Here is an 18,916-nt window from a genome sequence, read left to right as displayed (position 1 = left end):
GTCAAGCAAAACAAAGTATAAGCCCTCTTTTCTAAGCCAACCCTTCAGACTTTTGTCATACCTTCCCCATCTCCCCCAAGACATCTCCTCTCCACCCCAATACATTTCCTCTCTAGGCTAAGCTGAGACTTTTTTTCTTACAGTAAAATACTGAGACTTCACCATCCTGGTTAGCATCCTTTGGATCAGTGACCTTCATAAAATGTGGTATTCAAAGTTGAAAATAATAATTCAGAAGTATTTGAAACATTCTATTAACATAATCTAATTCCCTTACCAGGATTAGACTTCAAAGAATTACAGAATTTAAGAATTGAAAGGTACCTCAGAGACTTTCAAATCCAACCTAAATCCAAAAGGAATCTCTATTTTAACAGGCAAGTGATTATCCAGCTTCAACTTGAGGTCATGCCCTAAAAAGAAGGACTCATCATCTCTTAAGAGGTCTTATACTTTCTGACAGCTATGATTGTTAGGGTGCTTCCTGACATTGTGCCTCAATTTACTTCTTGGCAATATCTACCTATCACTTTTGGTTCTTCACTTATTTCCAAATAAAACAATTCTAATTCCTCTTCCTTGATCTTTAAATATTTGAACATTGCTCTATTATAGTCCTTGAGTCTTCTCTTATCTAGGAGTTAAACACCCCCAGTTTCTTAAAACAACCTAATATGACATTGACTTAAGACCCTTTACCATTTTGGTTGCTCTCCTCTGTGGCTTATAAATATCACTTCTTAAACCATGGACTCAGAAGTAGACACAGTACTCCAGATGTTGTTTGATTAAAGCAGAGTTCAGAGGGATTTTTCACTTATCTCCCTATTTATTTGAAACCATGCCTCTTTTAATGTAGACCAAATTAGTATTAGCTTTTTTGGCCACCACATCACAATCCTGACTCATTTAATTTGCAGTCCACACTTGTTCTGCTTAGGCCCAGAATGCTGAATAAGAAATAATGGGTGTAAGTAACAGAGAGAGACAGATTTAGGCCTTATGTAAGGGGAAAAAAAATCTTCACAATTTAAGTCACCAAAAAGTAGAAGAAACTTCTTAGGAAGATGATATTTCTGTCTTTAATAGATTTCATAAGGCAAAGTCTGACATTCAACTCAACAGGAAAGCTGCAGAGGGAATTTTTGGTCAGGAAAGAGTCAGAAGAGATTGTCTCAGAGGTTCTTTCAACAACAAAATTCCATAATCCCATGATAGTTTTTCCTGAAACTCATAATTTATAATCATTTGTAATCAATAATTTCATTATGAAGAAGATTCAATGTCATTTGTTTGTCACTGAAGTCAACATCATTATTCCATCATAAAAAAGTAAGTCATTTACCAAGGTGATTTTGGAAAACAACAGAATTAGCCTGTATAACAAGATTATCTAATGTACTGGAAAAAAGTCAGCAAAATAAAGCACCAAAGATGAACAATTCACTAAATATTTTCAATTTCTAACAAATGAATATGGAACAAAGAGAAATTGTTGTTCAAGCATTTCACTTGTGTTCAACTCTTCATGAATGCATTTGAGGTTTTCTTGGCAAAGATACTGGAGTGGCGTACCATTTCCCCTCTCCAGCTTATTTTATAAGTAAGGAAACTGAAACAAGAAGGGTTAAGAGAGTTGCCCAATGACACATACCAAGTAAGTGACTGAGACAGAATTTAAACTCAGTCCTCCTGATCCCAGGCCTGGGTTTCTATTCACTCTGCCTTCTAACTGCTCACAAAGCATAGAGGAGATAAAAGTGCACAATGACACTAAATTGGCAGCTGTTGTGAGTACCAATAATGACCAAAAAATAACTTAAATAAATCAAAAGAGATGAGCAGATGAGTGGAAAATAAAGTTTCAATATCTTTTATAATAAATAAGTATAATAATATAATAAATAAGTATAATAAATTATACTTATAATTCATATTAAAGAATTTGAAAAATACAATATTAATACTATGAGAATCTTTGAAACAAAATGACTTAAAATCATATGATCACTAAGGTGTCAGGGTAATTTTTTCTACATAATTCCTCAAACTAATTACTTCCAAATATGAAATGCATGCCCCATCTATAGTAATTTAGGTTGAATCAACAAAAACCCCCTACAAAATACCTTACAAATTACAAAACAACTGATATTTTAAAAAATAGAAATGCTTAAACCATCTATTCACATCTTTAATCCCAATTTATCTTTCAGTCAAGTATCAATCACTGCAAACATCATCACACAATTGTGTTTCAGAATCCAATTGAAATGGAACCTGTTCTAGTCCCCCCAAAGCAATGTGCCTACTCCATGTCCCACATCCTACAAGAGGGGAAAAAATATTGATTCTATCCAACCTCATGGTAGAAATAGAATATCATTTAATGGAAGGGTAGTATAGAACACTAGTAAAGAGTTAACTAGAAAGAAAAGGGGTTTCTAATTCCATTGAAAGGATAAGATCAATACTTATGCAACAGAATTCAATCTAGATTGGGTTCCCAATACCAATTCAAGGAGGTTTACAACATTCAGCCTCAGGTGGTTACATGAGAGAAAATAAGGACAACAAAGAAATCGAAAGGGAGTGGTAAAAGTAGGGAGGGAAACAAGAGGGAATTTACTGACAAAATAAGCAAAAAGGACTTAAAAATCTCCTAGGGAAAAATATCCAGCATAAACTTAACTTCAAACAAATAACCAATAGTGAGATTCATAAATATAGATGGAAACATAAATAAGAATTCAAAAATACAATAACAATGTTTAAATCTGTGGGAAAGGATTACATAGTGAATAAAAATCAACCAAAAAAAATTCAGTGGAAAAGAAAAGAGATTTCATCAAAAATTATGAAACTAAAAGGGAATCCAAAATGTTCAAAAGTGAAACAAAATCTTTTAAGGAACATGTCATACTAACAATTAGAAATACTACTGGGTCAATGAAGCTGGGGTATTGTATGTCCCCTTTCTTTTCAATAAGGGATCCATCTTATGCATGTGAAAATCTAAATTCAGTACTGGGATAGTTTGGCCTCTCATCAGAGAGGCTTGCTCTTTCCTCACATTCTGGCTCCTTAAAAGATTATCTAGGTGTCTGGAAAAATGATTCCTTGTAATTTAGGAATGGTCTCCCCAGAGTGGTGGGGGAGGGGGAAGGGAAGGGAAGGGAGAGAGAAGATAGAAGATAGGGGAGGGTATAGAAATTTCATGAATAATTTTTGGGATAGCCATTTCCTGTATGCAAAAGGAAATATAGAACAGAAAAGGTTTACACAAGCACATATTGCCACCTGAAGAATCACTCTGACCCGGAAATGCAGGTATGGAAAGAAAATAAGTGATTTATTAAAAGAAGTTACCACACAAAAGAAAGTAATAGGAAAGTTAAGTAGAGATTAAGGAAAAGGCCATGTGGATTGCTAATTGATCTTGTCAAACCCCTGCCAAGGCTCAACAGGAGTCTGGAAAGGTAAGAGAAAGCAAGAGAGAAGGGCAGGCAGTTATGAAGCTTGGGTGAACCAGACCACACGATGAAGCCCATGGAGCTCCACTTGGGATAAGGAAGAGCCAGAGAACAGCCTCCTGGATGGAAGGCCAGAAGAAGTGAGAGATCTTAGGGGGCAGCGTTTCCTGTTAAATACCCCTCCATTGTAGGCTGGACAGAGGGTGGCGCTTGGGCAATGGTAGGCGGGCAACGGCCAATGGCAAACCTGTACTGGTCCTTCCTTGGCCTTTCAACACCTCCTTTCCTGTCTGCCAATGTCTATGGCCAAGGTTAGGTGAAGGGGAAAATGGGGGATAAGATACAAACAACAGGGTCAAGGGGGCACAGGATATAATCAACATGTCCAACGGAGGCAGAATCTCAAGAGCAGGAACTTCCACCCATTTAGCAGATTTTATTTCTGCTACCTCCATAATTCTCTACATTAGATGCATTCACACAGTGGCAACACAGAACATAATAACCTTTAACTGTAATCCTTTGCTGGGAGGTTTTAAAACAGAAGCATGAAATAGTTTCTTCATTAACTTTCACCATTCCACATTGTCCTTATGAAGGTCAAAGTCTTATGCAAAGCAGTCCAGGGATTATACCAATCCTCTTGTTGATGATTATCTTCTCCAAGATCAACTGCCAATTAGCTAGTAAGAGACCAAAGATATCTGGACCTTTGAAATTCTCAAGATTGTCTACAAGACATTTCTATTTTGGCACAGCTGTTCTATTTCCTATACACTAACAAGTAAAGGAAAAGCAAGAAAGGTTAACACGGGCCCCTAAATTCAGGATCAGTGTACCTAAATAGAAACCTTACAACATGAGAACAATTTCCATGAGACTGGAATGAAGGAAAAGTTTTCTAACCCTCAAAGAAGAAACTCAAATACTAATCCAATCTACAACCCTGAAAAGAAAAAAAATAAATGAGGTAGGTTACTTTGTTATAAAATTCATTGAATCAATGGGGGCAGCTAGGTGGCACAATGGATAGAGCACTAGCCCTGGAGTTAGAAGGACATGAGTTCAAATCCAGCCTCAGACACTTAATAAATTACCTAGCAGTGTGACCTTGGGCAAGTCACTTAACCCCATTGCCTTGCAAAAACCAAAAATAAAATTCTTTGAATTATCAGTTCTTCCTGTCCAGTATTCAGTAAGATTATTGCTTCCTTATCCCTGAAGAGCCTTAATCCTAACAATCTAATTGGACACGGGCAAAAAAGCTGCCAAAATAGGAAAAAAAAAACAGCTCAGAAAACAGAGACCATGTGAGAGAGAATCTCTCCAAAATAGTAAAGCCTCTAAAAAAGAGAATGACATACCTGGGATGAAAAAAATTACAGGAAATAGAAAATAATCTGGTAAAAGAGAAGCAAAAGGCAATCATTTGAAAGTTTAGATAAGCAAAATAAAATGATTGTTTTTGAAGATAAAATATGAAGAGAAAACTCAAGGATTAGAGGACTCCAGGAAAGAAAATACTAAAAAGCAGGTAATGCATTTTAAAATTATCTAAAACTTTTGAATAGAGATTAAAAAATATTGATTAACCAAATCCATTAAATCATCACACTTCAAACCATAAGTTATACAATGACTACATTTCAAAATTTTAAGGTAAAATAAGAAATTTTTTATGCAGCCAGGAGAAAAGATTTTAGAGAGGAAACAATGCCAACTGCAATATTTAAGGTTACTGTGCATCTAAGAGAAATCAGAAAATATTTACGACTGGAAATAAGGGGGAAAAAATCCAGGAAGTTTCATCTGTAACCCTAAACTATATGTACTAAAGAAGATGAAATCCATTAAAAAAAATTAATCTTCAGCAACCAAGAGATATTAGAGACATTTTATGGTGGGGCATGGAAGAAAAAGAGATCAATAGAGCATTTAACTTACAAATATTACAATACAAGAAACACAAGAAAGGTAAATATGTACAATTAGTAAAAAGAGGCAATAAAATTTATTCTCATATTTATAGGCTATCTTTTGAAAAAAGATTGAAATTGAGGTAAAAAACAACAAAAATGAATCATGAAGATAATCATAGAGCCTAAAAATCTAAGGATTTCAAATAGGAGAAGAAAGAGAGAAATAATTGAAATGACATTTTATGGATTAAATCACATATTCCTCTCTAAAGGAATGATTAACTCTTAAAGAAGTGATAACATTGGAAATTGCTTGGCTGAAGAAAGAGGAGACACAAAAAAGAAAGAAACTAGATATGTTCTTCACTAGATTTGAGAGAAACAAAGAAGAGGTAGCTATTTCTTTGATTTCTAAAAAGTATATAGGAGGTAGGAGTGAGTGAATGGGGAAATGCAAAGAACAAAGATAAATATGATAATGTTTTGATTTTTTTTGTTTTTCCAAAAATAAGGAAAGGAGACCATAAAATTCTGTTCCCTCAGGGTTGGGGTAAAATATATGTCTACAATGAGAAAATAAAGATCCTTATAATGGGTTTCATCTCAAAGATTGGGACATAATATAGAAGAACTTGTCCAAGCAAGCATATGTTTTCCCAGAAAAGGATCCTGCTGAAAGAGAGAAAATATATGTAAATTATTAATTGATTTGTAGAATCATTCATTGATTTATTTTGATCCAATTGTAAAATCTATTCTGGAAGAGGATACACCTTTGCTTTCTACTTTCTTTTTTTTTAAATCTCATTTATTTAAGGCAATAGGGTTAAGTGACTTGCCCAAGGTCCCACAGCTAGGCAATGAAGTACCTGAGTGAATTCATTATATTACATTTGTTTATACTAGGAATGTCTATAAGCAAAATCATTCTCAGTCATGGTGCTCCTAGCTAATGAAATTAAATAGTTGGGGGCTAAGGTGGGGAAGGAAACCTCAGAGTTCCTTTTGGGTTAGAGCAGGCATGCCTGGATACTCACAGAGGAAGACCACAAGGGCATTAAAACTTGGAGTAAAGCCGAGTGAAGCATCATTCTCACTTTAATCACAGAGGCAAATCATGCAGGAAGCAGAATGGGATGGTGGAGGGAGGCAAGCAGTAATGGGGAAGAGAATGGTTAGAGAGAGTAATGTAATCATGGATCAGAGTTAGGAGCATTCAATTAGCATGGACTCACAGCAGGTGAAGAAGTACAGGCAGAGCAGGGGTTTGGAATATGATGGAGGAGAATATACTATCCATGTCACATCAGCATCATCTCAAAGTAATCAACAGAATCGTGGGATTAGTTAATTTGCACAATGATGTGATAGAGCTTTGTGCATGTCTGGAGTTTATCTATAGTTTACAGATGAAAGACAGTTAATAGGACTAGGGTCATGGTCTAATTGTCTTTTCCTAATTTAACACAAAAGTATCAGGATATGGCCTCAGTTAAATTATGAAGTAGTTGTTAGGTGCAACTATGTTCCCCTAATTTAAGGGACAGATTATAAGTAACATCTATATTTCCCCCTGAAATCTGGAACAAGCTATGGTATATGAATGTAATGGAATTCTATTGTGCTATAAGAAATTATGAGCAGTTGGCAGCTAGGTGGCACAGTGGATAAAGCACCAGCCCTGGAGTCAGGAGGACCGGAGTTCAAATCCAGCATGAGACACTTAATAATTACCTAGCTGTGTGGCCTTGGGCAAGTTATTTAACCCCATTACCTTAAATAAAATAAATAATGAAGTAAATAATGAAATAAATTTAAAAAAAAATTATGATCAGGCAGACTCAGAAAAGTGTGGAAAGACTTAGATGAACTGATGTTCAGTGGAGTGAGCTGACCAGGAGAACATTGTACACAGTAACAGTAACACTATACGATGATCAAATATGCTAGACTTGGCTCTTTTCAGCAATACAATGATATAAGACAATTCCAAAAGACTCCTGGTGGAAAATGCTAACCATATTCAGAGAAAGAGCTATGAATTTTGAATGCAGACTCAAGCATGTTATTTTCACTTTTCTGTTTTTCCTTCCTCATTGTTTTCCCCTTTTGTTTTGATTCTTCATTCTTAACTTGACTAATATGAAAATATGTTTAACGTATTGCACTTGTATAGCTTATATCAGCTTGTTGCTACCTTGGGGAGGGAGTAGGGACAGAGGGAGAAAAATCTGATATGGCAAAATGTTACAAAAATACATGTAACTGGAAAAAATAAAATACTATTAAGTAACAAAAACATTTTGAAATGAGAAAAGATTTCATACTGTATAATGGCTACATATAATGTTATATAATGTTTTATGGTGGGGAAAAAATCAGAAAAAATACAAGTTCAATGCAATATGCATATATGAGAGTGGCGAGTGACCAGTCTCTAGGTCAGGCATAGATTCACAGATAGGCTATAAGACCTAATGAAATATTATGGTCATGGTAAAGTATGGAATAAGACCGACCCTCATGACTTGAAATACAGATTGGCATACTTTACTGCTTTTCATGAACTAATATTTATGTGAGTGGAGCATAAGAAGGCCTACCAAAAATAAAATAAAACAGTTAAATAAAGATAAATAAGGGGCCAGCAACATGAATTGAGAATTACAAATATGGAAATGTAGAAATGCTATAGTGAAGAGCTCTCTCAAATTTAAATTCCAGAAGATTTACCTCTTAAAAAAACTTAAGTGGAATAGAATAGGAAAGGAGAAATTATTTTAGTAAAGGGTAAATTGAAATAGATTCTAGAAGAAATAAAACAGGAAAACAACTTTTTTGAGAAAGGGTGTCACAAAGGAATGGGACATAGGATTGGGGGTGGGGTTCAGAGAAAAATGATGGGGGTATTAAGCATTTAAGATTCATTACTTGAGGTGTCTGGGCCAGTAGATAAAATTTATTCAATGGATATGTTGTCCCTAATGATCTTAACAAAGATGACTAAACTCATGGCACAATCAAGCATTCTAAGTCTATTAAAAAGTTAAAAAATAATGTTTATATGCTATAATATTATGGTCTTAGTGAATGATTAGGCATTAATATTTTAGGGATGTAAATTCAATATACCCTAGTCTTAATACTCATATTGCATAAAGTAATATAATAAATATCATGTACATATGGGTATGAAATGGAGGTAAGAATAGGATAGGATAGCATAAAAATAAGAAAAAGAATTATAAACTTAGCTACAGAAATACTAAGAAATAATAAATGAAGTTGCTAAAGGTATTAAATGACCAGAATCAACTGAGATTAATTTGGGGAAATTTCACATTTTGCAGAGATGTAAAAAAAACCCTACTCCATAGTGAGTTTGGGAAGGAAGTTTGGTTCTTCTTTTTGCAGTAGGCCTCCAGAGAACTATGGTATTTAGGTCTCTCCCTCCTACTTCTAGTAAAAACTGAAGAGAATGGTACTTTTTATATAAGGGAATATCAGAGGATAGAAAAGAGACCTGTAAGTAGTGAAGTGGGAAAGAGAGGGATTGTAATAGGAGACTGGAAGGAAAATAAACAGCATATAAAAATGAACTGTCCAAAAAGGGACCCTTTGTGATGGCCCCAAGGGAGAGACTCTACCCACAGGAAAGCAGCCAGGCACTTAATGATAACATGGAAATGGTGTGACAGCCCAGCCTTGGCAAGGAGAAAGCACAGGGGTCCTAGAAAGGCAAAACCCCACAGAGACAATCAAGATGGGAGGAGAAAAATAAAGCCAGCTTCCTAGCCAGACTGTTGTCAAGGGTTTCAGCCCAAAAGATAACCAGCCAAGAAAAATACAAATATGAAACACTCTGACCTACATAAAATCTGTCTGATTGGGGTGTTCATCAAAATAGACATTTGGTTATTTACTTTGGCACAGAAAAGAAAGTTTTCAAAACTACTACAAGTCATGATGCAAAATACCTTCTAAATAATCCTTAAAGTGTATGTGTGTGTGTGTGTGTGTGTGTGTGTGTGTGTGTGTGTGTGTGTGTGTGTGTGTGTGAAGGAAGGAAGTATCAAAGAAGAAATCAAACTATAATCACATATTTGTATTCTCAGTTGTTTTGTTTGCTTTTTTGCACATAACAGAAGAGTTTGAAGGACTCTGTATAGAAAAGGAAGAAATAGATTAGTGCTTTATTCTGTTTAGCCAGGTTTATTATTATAGGGATTGCTATGCTTCTATGTCAAACTATGTGTCTCAGGGCTACCTTTTACTGTGGATAAGGTAAGAAGATCCCATCTATTATCATTGTGGAGTTAAAGAAGGTCTCATTACCCAATTGTCTCCCCAGATGTGGTTCTCACTCTGTCATTCCATTGGGTTTGAATTATAGATTTTTTTTTAAAGTAGAAATATTGAATCCAACCTCTTAATTTTCTAGATAAAGAAATTGAAAATCAAAATAGCTAAGTGACTTGCCCATAGTTAGAGAAAAAGCAAAGACTAGAACCCTATTATTAGTAACTCATGTTTATATAGCCTCTCCAGGTTTATACAATAGTTTCCTTATAATAACACAATAATACTCTGAAGTGTATAAAATATATTTTATCATCTCTTATAAATTAAGGAATGGAAATTCTGAGAGGTAAATGAAGTCCTTTTGATGATTCCCCAAGGCATTACACACACTCATTAAAATGAAAATATAATCTATAAGGATAAGATAATCATTATCAGTCATTGACATCTAAATGTGAATTAGTGTGTTAGATTAACCAGTCATTTAGCAGAACCCTAAGGGAATAGAATACAAAACAACTTCAGTTTCTTGTAAAATGATAAAAATAGACTATGTAATTTCTAAGTTTCCTCCAATGTATGTGTCTATGTTTGTGAGTGGGTTGGAACAAATTGAAGGAAAGAGGAGAGGAGAAATATTAGAAAAATTACACAGTATGAGACTTTCCTAGGATAGCAAACTAGAGAGAGAGGAATGACTTAAAAGACATAAAAGGTGTGTGTGTGTGTGTGTGTGTGTGTGTGTGTGTGTGTGTGTATGTGTACAGAAATGGAGGTGAGAGTGGAACACAACAAATACAACACGAAGACATAATTTAAACATGTAAGGGGCCAGAGTAGGGAGGAGGATGTAGAACACTAAAAACCTAAAAAAAAAAAAAAAATCTTTTTGATTATCTCACCATATTATCCTTTATGTCTTACACTTAAGAGTTGTTTTAGAAATGTGATTACTGGGGGAGGTAGCTGGTACAGGAGATAAAGCACTGACCCTACAGTCAAGAGGAGCTGAGGTAAAATCCAGTTGTAGACACTTCTATACTTAGTAATTGTGTGACTCTGGGCAAGTCCTTTAAACCTTGCCAAAAAAATATTATTGCAGTACTTCAAAGAATCTTTGATCCAACTGATATGTGCATTAACTGTGGTGTCCAATTTCTACCTTATTATCCATTGTAATCTATGTCTAAGTTCTCCCAAAGTTCCTTCACTGAAGACCTACCCACTCCACTGGCAGTCATCTTGCAGGAATTTTTACATTTTGTAGGAACTAAGAGTAGTTCAATTCATTGACTGCTAGATAAAGCCTTATATTGCAAGTATTGGTAAAACAAAATTTTCTCCCTTTTGTTGGTCAATTTTACCCAGTGTCACTGAAAAAATAGATTGTCAGTTATGAATGAATGATAATGTTTGTCCATTTTTTTTGAAGAAAATCACAACATTAGGGAAGTGATACCATGACAAGCATATTAATTAGATTTGAATGAAGGGGCGCTGTGCTAAGTCACCAGCCTTACTTTCTCCTTCAGACTCATCTAGGTCCAGTGGCCAGATATGAATCAGGATGACTAGAGATGGCTTGGATGTGAGACAATAAGTGTTAAGTGACTGGCCTAAGATCATGCAGCCAGAAAGAGCCAAGTGTCTGAGGATCAATTTGAATTCCTGTTCTCTTTACTGCAAGGTCAGTACTCTATTCACTGTATCACCTAGCTGTCCAAATGAATGAATGAGCAGCATAATGTTTGTGTGTAAAATATATTTTCTTTATCTCTTAGAACTTACACCTCTCCAATACACTTCAGTCAAATGATACAAGCTTCCTTGTATCATTTTCATCCATTCTTTTTTTTTAAACTCTTTTTTATTTTAGGCAATGGGATTAAGTGACTTGTACAAGGTCACACAATTAGTCAATTATGTATCTGAGGCCAGATTTGAAATCAGATTCTTCTGACTCCAGGGCCGGTGCTCTATCCACTACGCCACCTAGCTGCCCCCATTCAGACATTTTCAAAGGTTGACTCCCAAGTCTGGAATGGACTTCTTCCTCATTTCTATTTCCTTCAAGGCCCAACTAAAATCCCAATTTCTAGAGGAAGCTTTCCTCATTCTTCTTGATTCTAGTGTCTTACCCCTATTGATTTTTTCTTATTTATTTCACATATAACTAGTTGGAACATAGTTCTTTGCAGTTTCTCTCACCCATTAGATTGTGAGCTCTTCAAGAAAAGACACCACCATTCCCTCCTCTCATCTTTTTTTGTGTCCATTGGACTTAGCATGCACTTCCTGGCTCACATGAAGACACTCAATAAATAGGTATTGGTTGACTGCCCATCATAGTAGGCCAATGGCCATCTCATTAGTGATGAACCTGTTCATCTTTAAGTAAATTCTCCAACAGCACACTCACTTAGTCACCAGGAATATATTCAAAACTTTTCCACCTTGGTAAACCTGCCATATCTTATGTTTAACTAGTGTTGCTTTCAAGGATCCAGGGTCACTGTCATGGCATCATGAGATATTAAGTTAGGATCCTCGTATCACAGATTTAGTACTAGAAGAACAGATATAGATCATTTAGTCCTAAACCATATGTGCACAAAGCTTTTGACTCCAAATCCACCTTTTTTTCTCCCAGATTGTTCCTATGTGCAGAGAAGAAATGTGAAAAAAAACTGAATTATTGTGCTGCATAAATGACTATGTATTTTGGGATCACAGGGCTTAAATCTCAAAAAGGAATTAATACTCGTTTAGTCCATTCCCCCCTTCATTTTAGAAATAAGGAAAAAAACTGAAGCCAAGAGAGGTAAACAGATTTGCTTAAAGTCACACAGGGGCTTTGTACCCAGGCAAAATTTCTTATAATGGAAGTTAGTGAACATTCCAATAAGCCATTAAAAAAACAATTCAATTCAAGTCAATTTATGAAAAATAGGCTAACACCACTGCTAGAAGGGGATGGGAAAGATTAAAATCACCAACAGCAATGACAAAAATTAGTCCTTGCCTTCACTGTCAAGGCATCACAAGGCATTTATCACAGATTTAGAACTAGAAGAAAATGCATAGATCATTTACTCCTAAACCACCTTATAATAAAGAACTAGTTTATAAGTAGAGTATATTAGTTCCATTCAGAATGTGTAATGTATAAAAATGCAATGACACTGCAAGTTTTTCATTGAATAATCTAGTCAGAGTATTCAAAGATTAGCTACATAGAAAATTAGAAATATCTTTGAGTAATTAATGAAGTTAAAATACAAACAACCATCTCTATTATCTCCTGAAATCTTTTTGAAGGAATGAAAACATAATTAAGCAACTGTTTTCTTTATTATTACTTTCTGGTATTCTTTTCTCAGTTATCTAAATGAATCAGGTTGCACTTTAGGAAATCAAGCTATGAAGCATTTATCCTTTTTATAATTTATAATCACTATACATTTTTATATATTTCATCTAGTTTTGTTTTAATGTTAGAATTCATGATCTGGCTAAGCATGGTGATACACATATGTAATTACTGCTACTAGGGAGGCTGAGGCTGATGAATCTTTTGAACTCAAGCGCTGTAGTGCCAGTGTAACAAATGTTCCAGTGTGCTATCTGGCATCAATATGATGAGCCTTGTAGGTAGGGGTGAGGAAGGAACCAGGTTTTTCTGAAGAACGGGGTTAATTGGCACAAGTTAAGGATGGAGCTGGTCAATGCTCCCATGCTGAATAAGTACTGATTTTGGTCTCTGGGTGGCTGCCGAACCTTAACTTAGAGAGAGAGAGAGAGAGAGAGAGAGAGAGAGAGAGAGAGAGAGAGAGAGAGAGAGAGAGAGAAAGAGATAGATAGATAGATAGATAGATAGATAGATAGATAGATAGATAGATAGATGAGAGAGAGAGAGACCAGTCTCAAAAAAGAAAACACAACATATAGAACTGAAAAGGAATTTAGATTTGAAAGTCTAAACCATTCAATTTACAGATGATTGAACTGAGAATCATAAAGTGGAAGAGATTTTCCTAGCATTATAAATAGAGATAGCATGGATTTATAGTTGTCTCTACTTCAAAACCAATGTTCTTTCTACTGCATATTACATATATTGATTTAATAATATTATTCCTTTTCCATGACCACACACACTCTATCTTGGGCCTGAGAATCTTCGGAAGCTTCCGGGGTTCCCTAGATGAAGTTATGCCATCAGCATTTATTAATCTCCTACTCTGTGCATACTTTGGGCAACTAGGTAGTGAAGTGGATAGAGTACCAGTCCTGAGGTCAGGAGGACCTGAGTTCAACATCTGCCTTCAGACACTTGACAAATTACTAGCTGTGTGATCTTGGGCAAGTCACTTAACATTGATTGCCTCACATCCAGGACCATCCTCACTCATCTTGACCCATATCTGGTCACTGGACCCAGGTGATCTGGAAGAGAAAGTGAGACTGGTGACTTAGCACACCAGCTCCTCACTCAAATCCAGTTCACTTGCTTGCTATGATATCACCTCCCTGATGTCATGATTTTCTTGGAGAATGAAGGACAAACATCATCATCATCATCACTTTTGTGCCAGGCAATTTACTAACCTTTAGAATACAAAGAAAGTAAAAATAAACAAAACAAAAAGCTTGCTGTCAAAAATTTACTATCTTTTAAATTTTAATTTACATTTTTATTTATTTATGCAGTACTAAAATAGTCTTGTTGAAAGAGTCAACATAATTCCCCCTCCCCCCACAAAAATAAAAATATCTCATGAGAAAGAAAAAAGAACATGTTCTTCAGTCTGTGTTTGGATACCATCAGCTCTGTCTCTGGGGTGGATCACATTCTTTATTATATATCCATCAGAGAAATTACTTCCAAATTTTTCCACAGTTGCTGTTGCTGATTGTAATTCCCTCCATCCATTCCTTCCCACTACCATTTATTATATTTTCTCTCTCCTTTCTCTCTCTGTCCTTCTTCAAAAGTGTGCTGTGGCACAGCTGAGTGAGGAGACTGGCCCTGGGACCAGGAGGCACCAAGCCTACATCCCACCCCAGAGATCCAGCAACTGCCCAGTCATGTGGTCCTGGACAAGCCACCCAATCCCACCACCTTGTAAAAAGTAAAAAAGAAACCCTCTCCTCTAACACATACATTCCCCCTCCCCTCCCCTGTTCCCTTTCTTCAATCCCCCTTTTCTCTCCTTTTTCTTCTAGATTTCTATACCCTATTAAGTATGTTTGTTGTTTCCTCTTTGAACCATTTCTGATAAGAATGAAGGCTCACTCATTTCCTCTCACCTTTCCCTCTTCCACTGTATTGCAAAAACTTTTTCATGAATCTTTTACATGAAATATTTTTAACCCATTCTACCTCTTCTAGGAATTTACAATCTAAGGAAGAGAGGACATTCCAATAAAAATTATGTATAATAAGATGCATATCAAATATATTACAGATAATCTCAGAAGGAACATACTAAAATTAAGAAGAATCATGAAAGGCTTCTTGCAGAAGGTGAGATTTTTTCACTGAGACTTGAAGGAAATCAAGAGGCAGAGATAAGGAGGAAGATAATTGCAGGCATGGAGACAACCAATGAAAATACAATCAGGAGTTGAAATATTGCTTGCAAGGAACAACCAGTATTATTGTCCACATATAGTATAGGAGACACAGAGTAGAGATAAATTCAATAAGATTGGAAACAAAAGAAGGTGCTAGATTATGATGGCTATAAAGGTTAAACAGATGATTTTATATAATCCTTGAGAAGAAGCCAATAGAGTTCATTGAATAGGGAGAAGGAAGGGTGACATGGAAAGAACTTTTCTTTAGAAAGATTAATTTAGCAACTGAATGGACAATAGACAAAAGTAGAGAGAAAGATTTAAGGAAAGGAGACCATTCAGAACTATGGCAATATCTGCAATTGTAGAACTATTGCAGTTAGTACAGGCATATGGTTCATGAGGACATTCCTTAGAATGGGAGTGAAGTCCATGGAGACAGGAACTTGTAGAAAAATATGATAAAGATAGAAATGATCTGATATGAGAACTCAGAGAGAGTGAGTAGCTGAAGATGGCACTTAGGCTATGAGTCTGAATGACCAGGAAGATGGTAATACCTCCAATAATAATAAGGAAGTTAGGAAAAGGGAAAGGTTTAGAGAAAGATTATGAGTTCAGTTTTGGGCATGTTGAGTTTGAGATGTCTGAGAGACATCCAGTTTGATAAGTCCAAAAGGCAGTTGGAAATGTGAGACTTTTTTTAGGAGAGAGAGAGAATAGTGTTGGACAAATAGATCTGTATAGAAATAATGTAATCTATGAAAGCTAATGAAATCACCAAGAAAAATAGTATAGAGGGAGAAGAGAAGGCAAAGGGCAAAGGTTTGGGGACACTCATGGCAAGTATAGGTGATCTGGAAGACATAGCAAAGGAGACTAAGGTTCAAGCAGACATGTAGGAGGAAAACTAGGAGAGAACAATGTCACAAAAACAGAGACAAGGGTATCAAGTAGAAGAGAGTGTCAGCATCAAAAGTTGCAGAGTGATGAAAAAGGATGTGGATTGCGAAAATTACATTAGATTCAGCAATCAAGGGATAAACTTGTTAACTTTGGAGAGTCCAGTTTCAGCTGAATGATGAGGTCAAAAGTCAGGCAAAAGAGATTTAAGAAGATAGCGAGAAGAAATGAATTAGTGGTACCATTTGTAGATGACTGTGCCAAACAGTTTGTCTATGAAAATTAAGATGGTTATAGGATGATAGCTAGTAACTACGTTGTGTCCACTTTAAAATTGATCTTGCTCTTTGATTTCATCTATATTACATAAGAACAAAAAAAGTCACAGTCCAGGGAATGAATAGATAACATGATGGGTTTTTGAGGATATGGGAGACATGAGCAGAGGAGAATGTAACCAATGCAAGTGTGATATTCTTTGAGAAAGAATTGAAGGGTGAAAGTTTTAGAGGTCATGCTAAGGATAAAGAAGATTGAGGAAAGTGGTACAGAGGGATATTTAGAATAACAACAGCAAGCAGATAATAAATTTGAGTTCATGAACATAGAAGTAGAACACTCTTAGGTTATGATATTGTTAAAAATATTGCTATCTCTATATGAAGCAAAGGTGGAATATAGGAGTAGGTCATGAGAACTTATTAAGTTGAGAAAATGAGAGTTTAGGGTCTGTAAGTATCTGTATATATTGAAGAACTTTCCCAGAATTGATGAAGCACCATGGTACCTAGTTGAGGTACCTAGAAATCAAAATCAATTTAAGGCCAAGAGACTCTTTCAACAGGCAAATTGTCTCCAATTGTCCTGTTTTCTATAAATAAGGCCTTGGGATGGAATGATTCTAATAAAGGCAAGTGAGAAGGATACCTTGCCCAGCATATCCCTCACTATAATAAGCATATATGGTGCAACTCATGCCTCCAGTCATTTGATTGGTTGGTGTGGTCCTCTTAGGTATGGAAGGACTTATTGAAGAAGTCCTCTAGGAGTAAGGTAAGAATTGGAGAGTAGAGAAATGTGAGTTAGAGATTGAATTCATTGAGAAGGGGGAAAGAATGTTTTGGGCTTGTTTGTAGAAAATAGTCACCGTTAAAAGTGATTTTCTGATATTATGACTTTAAAGAACCCTAAAGGAGGAGAAGTTAGTGAATAATGGTGGCAAGGGAGAGTCTGGAAGGGACAAGAGGAAGTAAGAAGTATTATAACTTTCCAACCATAACCTGTGAGATAGGGTTAGATGTGAAAATTAGTCCAGAGTTGGGAAGTATGGTCAGGGACTTGAGAAAGGAGTGAAATGTCAGTGAGAGCAAGAATATGGAAGGAGAAAAAAGAGGAGGATGTTTAGGATCAAAGTTAGTTTGTTATGTATGAGGAAGACATTCCAAAGAGCACAATGAAGGGAGTGAACAGCTTTAGAGCATAAGGTTGTAGGAGGTAGGGAGGGGAGGCAGGTATTCAATTGGAATAAAGAATGGATCAGTGGAGATCAGAGAGTGGGATCTGAAAAATAGCAGCTGGAATGAAAAATTACAAATTGGATAATCTCTGTGGAATGACTTCAAGTAGTTTCTCATACATATTTTCTCCATTCCTACCAAACATAAAGTCTGAGTCTTACTTTATGAAACTTGCAATCTGACTTCTATTTTATCTTCATATCTCACTTTCTTTCCAGACTTGTTATCCCAACCAAAAATGCTGCCTCTCAAGACTTTAACCTTTCATTACTGCACCCTGTATTGTGAGCTCCACTTTTCCTGATCAATGATTACCTTAGTTGGCCATTATTTCCAGGTCTGGATCCAGTCATGATTCAATTCTCTCCCTACTTTCCATATGTATACCTTCTTTTCCCAAGTTTCCCTTTCACTTCTGAAAACATAATCAAATCAACTTTGTTAATGTTCTTGGATATTTTGTGTTAATCTATTCCTCTATGACTCCACTCACCAATTTTCTAAAACAAAATATATATTCCTAGACACCACTGTTTTATGTATGTTGTCTCCTACTATTAGAATATAAGCTGCCTAAAGATAAAAACTGTCTTCACATTTGCATTTGAATCCCCAAAGTAGGGCATATAATAAATACTTAATTAGAAGTATGCAGTTTGAATTTTCACACACATAAACTATACATACATGCATTCTTGTACCTCTCAAATGATGGTCTTCTCTAGTGCAAGGTGAAGAAGGAGGGAGGGACAGAGTTCAGAATTTAAAATGTAACCAAAAAAAATTTAAATTGTTAAAAATAAAGAAAAAGTAAACAAACAATAAACAAGTACTCTTAAAATTTTATTAAAATTGTATTGCATATTTCAACATGTTACTTCTTTTACAATTTGTAATTGCTCACATGTAAGTGTAATGAGAGGATTATTATTCTTTTTTCTTGAAATTATGCAAGGTTGTACAAATTTAAACCAATATCAAAATCTTCAAAGTTGTCTCCTTAAGAGACTAAAAATAAATAAAAATTATCATTGATGTTCAGGCATTTTTCAGTTGTGTCTTATTCTTTGTGACCCCATTTAGGATTTCTTGGCAAAATAGTGAAAATCACAATGATTAAAAAAAATACATTTTATTAAGGATTTATCATGTACCTAATACCATATTAGATGCTACCAATGATACAAAAAAGTTCATAATATCTAGCCCCTATCATTAATAA

The 18,916-nt window shown here is 35.4% G+C and overlaps 1 long non-coding RNA gene across 2 annotated transcripts; it reads left to right on the top strand.

Annotated features, from left to right (window-relative positions):
* Nucleotides 1-4,194: 4,194 nt before the first annotated feature.
* On the top strand, nucleotides 4,195-18,882 carry LOC141501096 (uncharacterized). Of its 2 annotated transcripts, none has more exons than XR_012472138.1 (3): nucleotides 4,195-4,443; nucleotides 11,227-11,381; nucleotides 14,690-18,882. It is a non-coding gene; the product is annotated as an uncharacterized LOC141501096 (long non-coding RNA). The 2 variants fall into 2 exon arrangements; XR_012472137.1 differs by lacking the exon at nucleotides 4,195-4,443 and adding an exon at nucleotides 4,454-5,007.
* Nucleotides 18,883-18,916: the final 34 nt, after the last annotated feature.

The sequence above is a fragment of the Macrotis lagotis genome, chromosome X, assembly GCF_037893015.1.
Source record: "Macrotis lagotis isolate mMagLag1 chromosome X, bilby.v1.9.chrom.fasta, whole genome shotgun sequence".
Classification (NCBI taxonomy): Eukaryota; Metazoa; Chordata; class Mammalia; order Peramelemorphia; family Peramelidae; genus Macrotis; species Macrotis lagotis.
The sequence above is the reverse complement of the archived record's forward strand: the minus strand, read 5'-3'. Positions and strand labels throughout refer to the sequence as shown.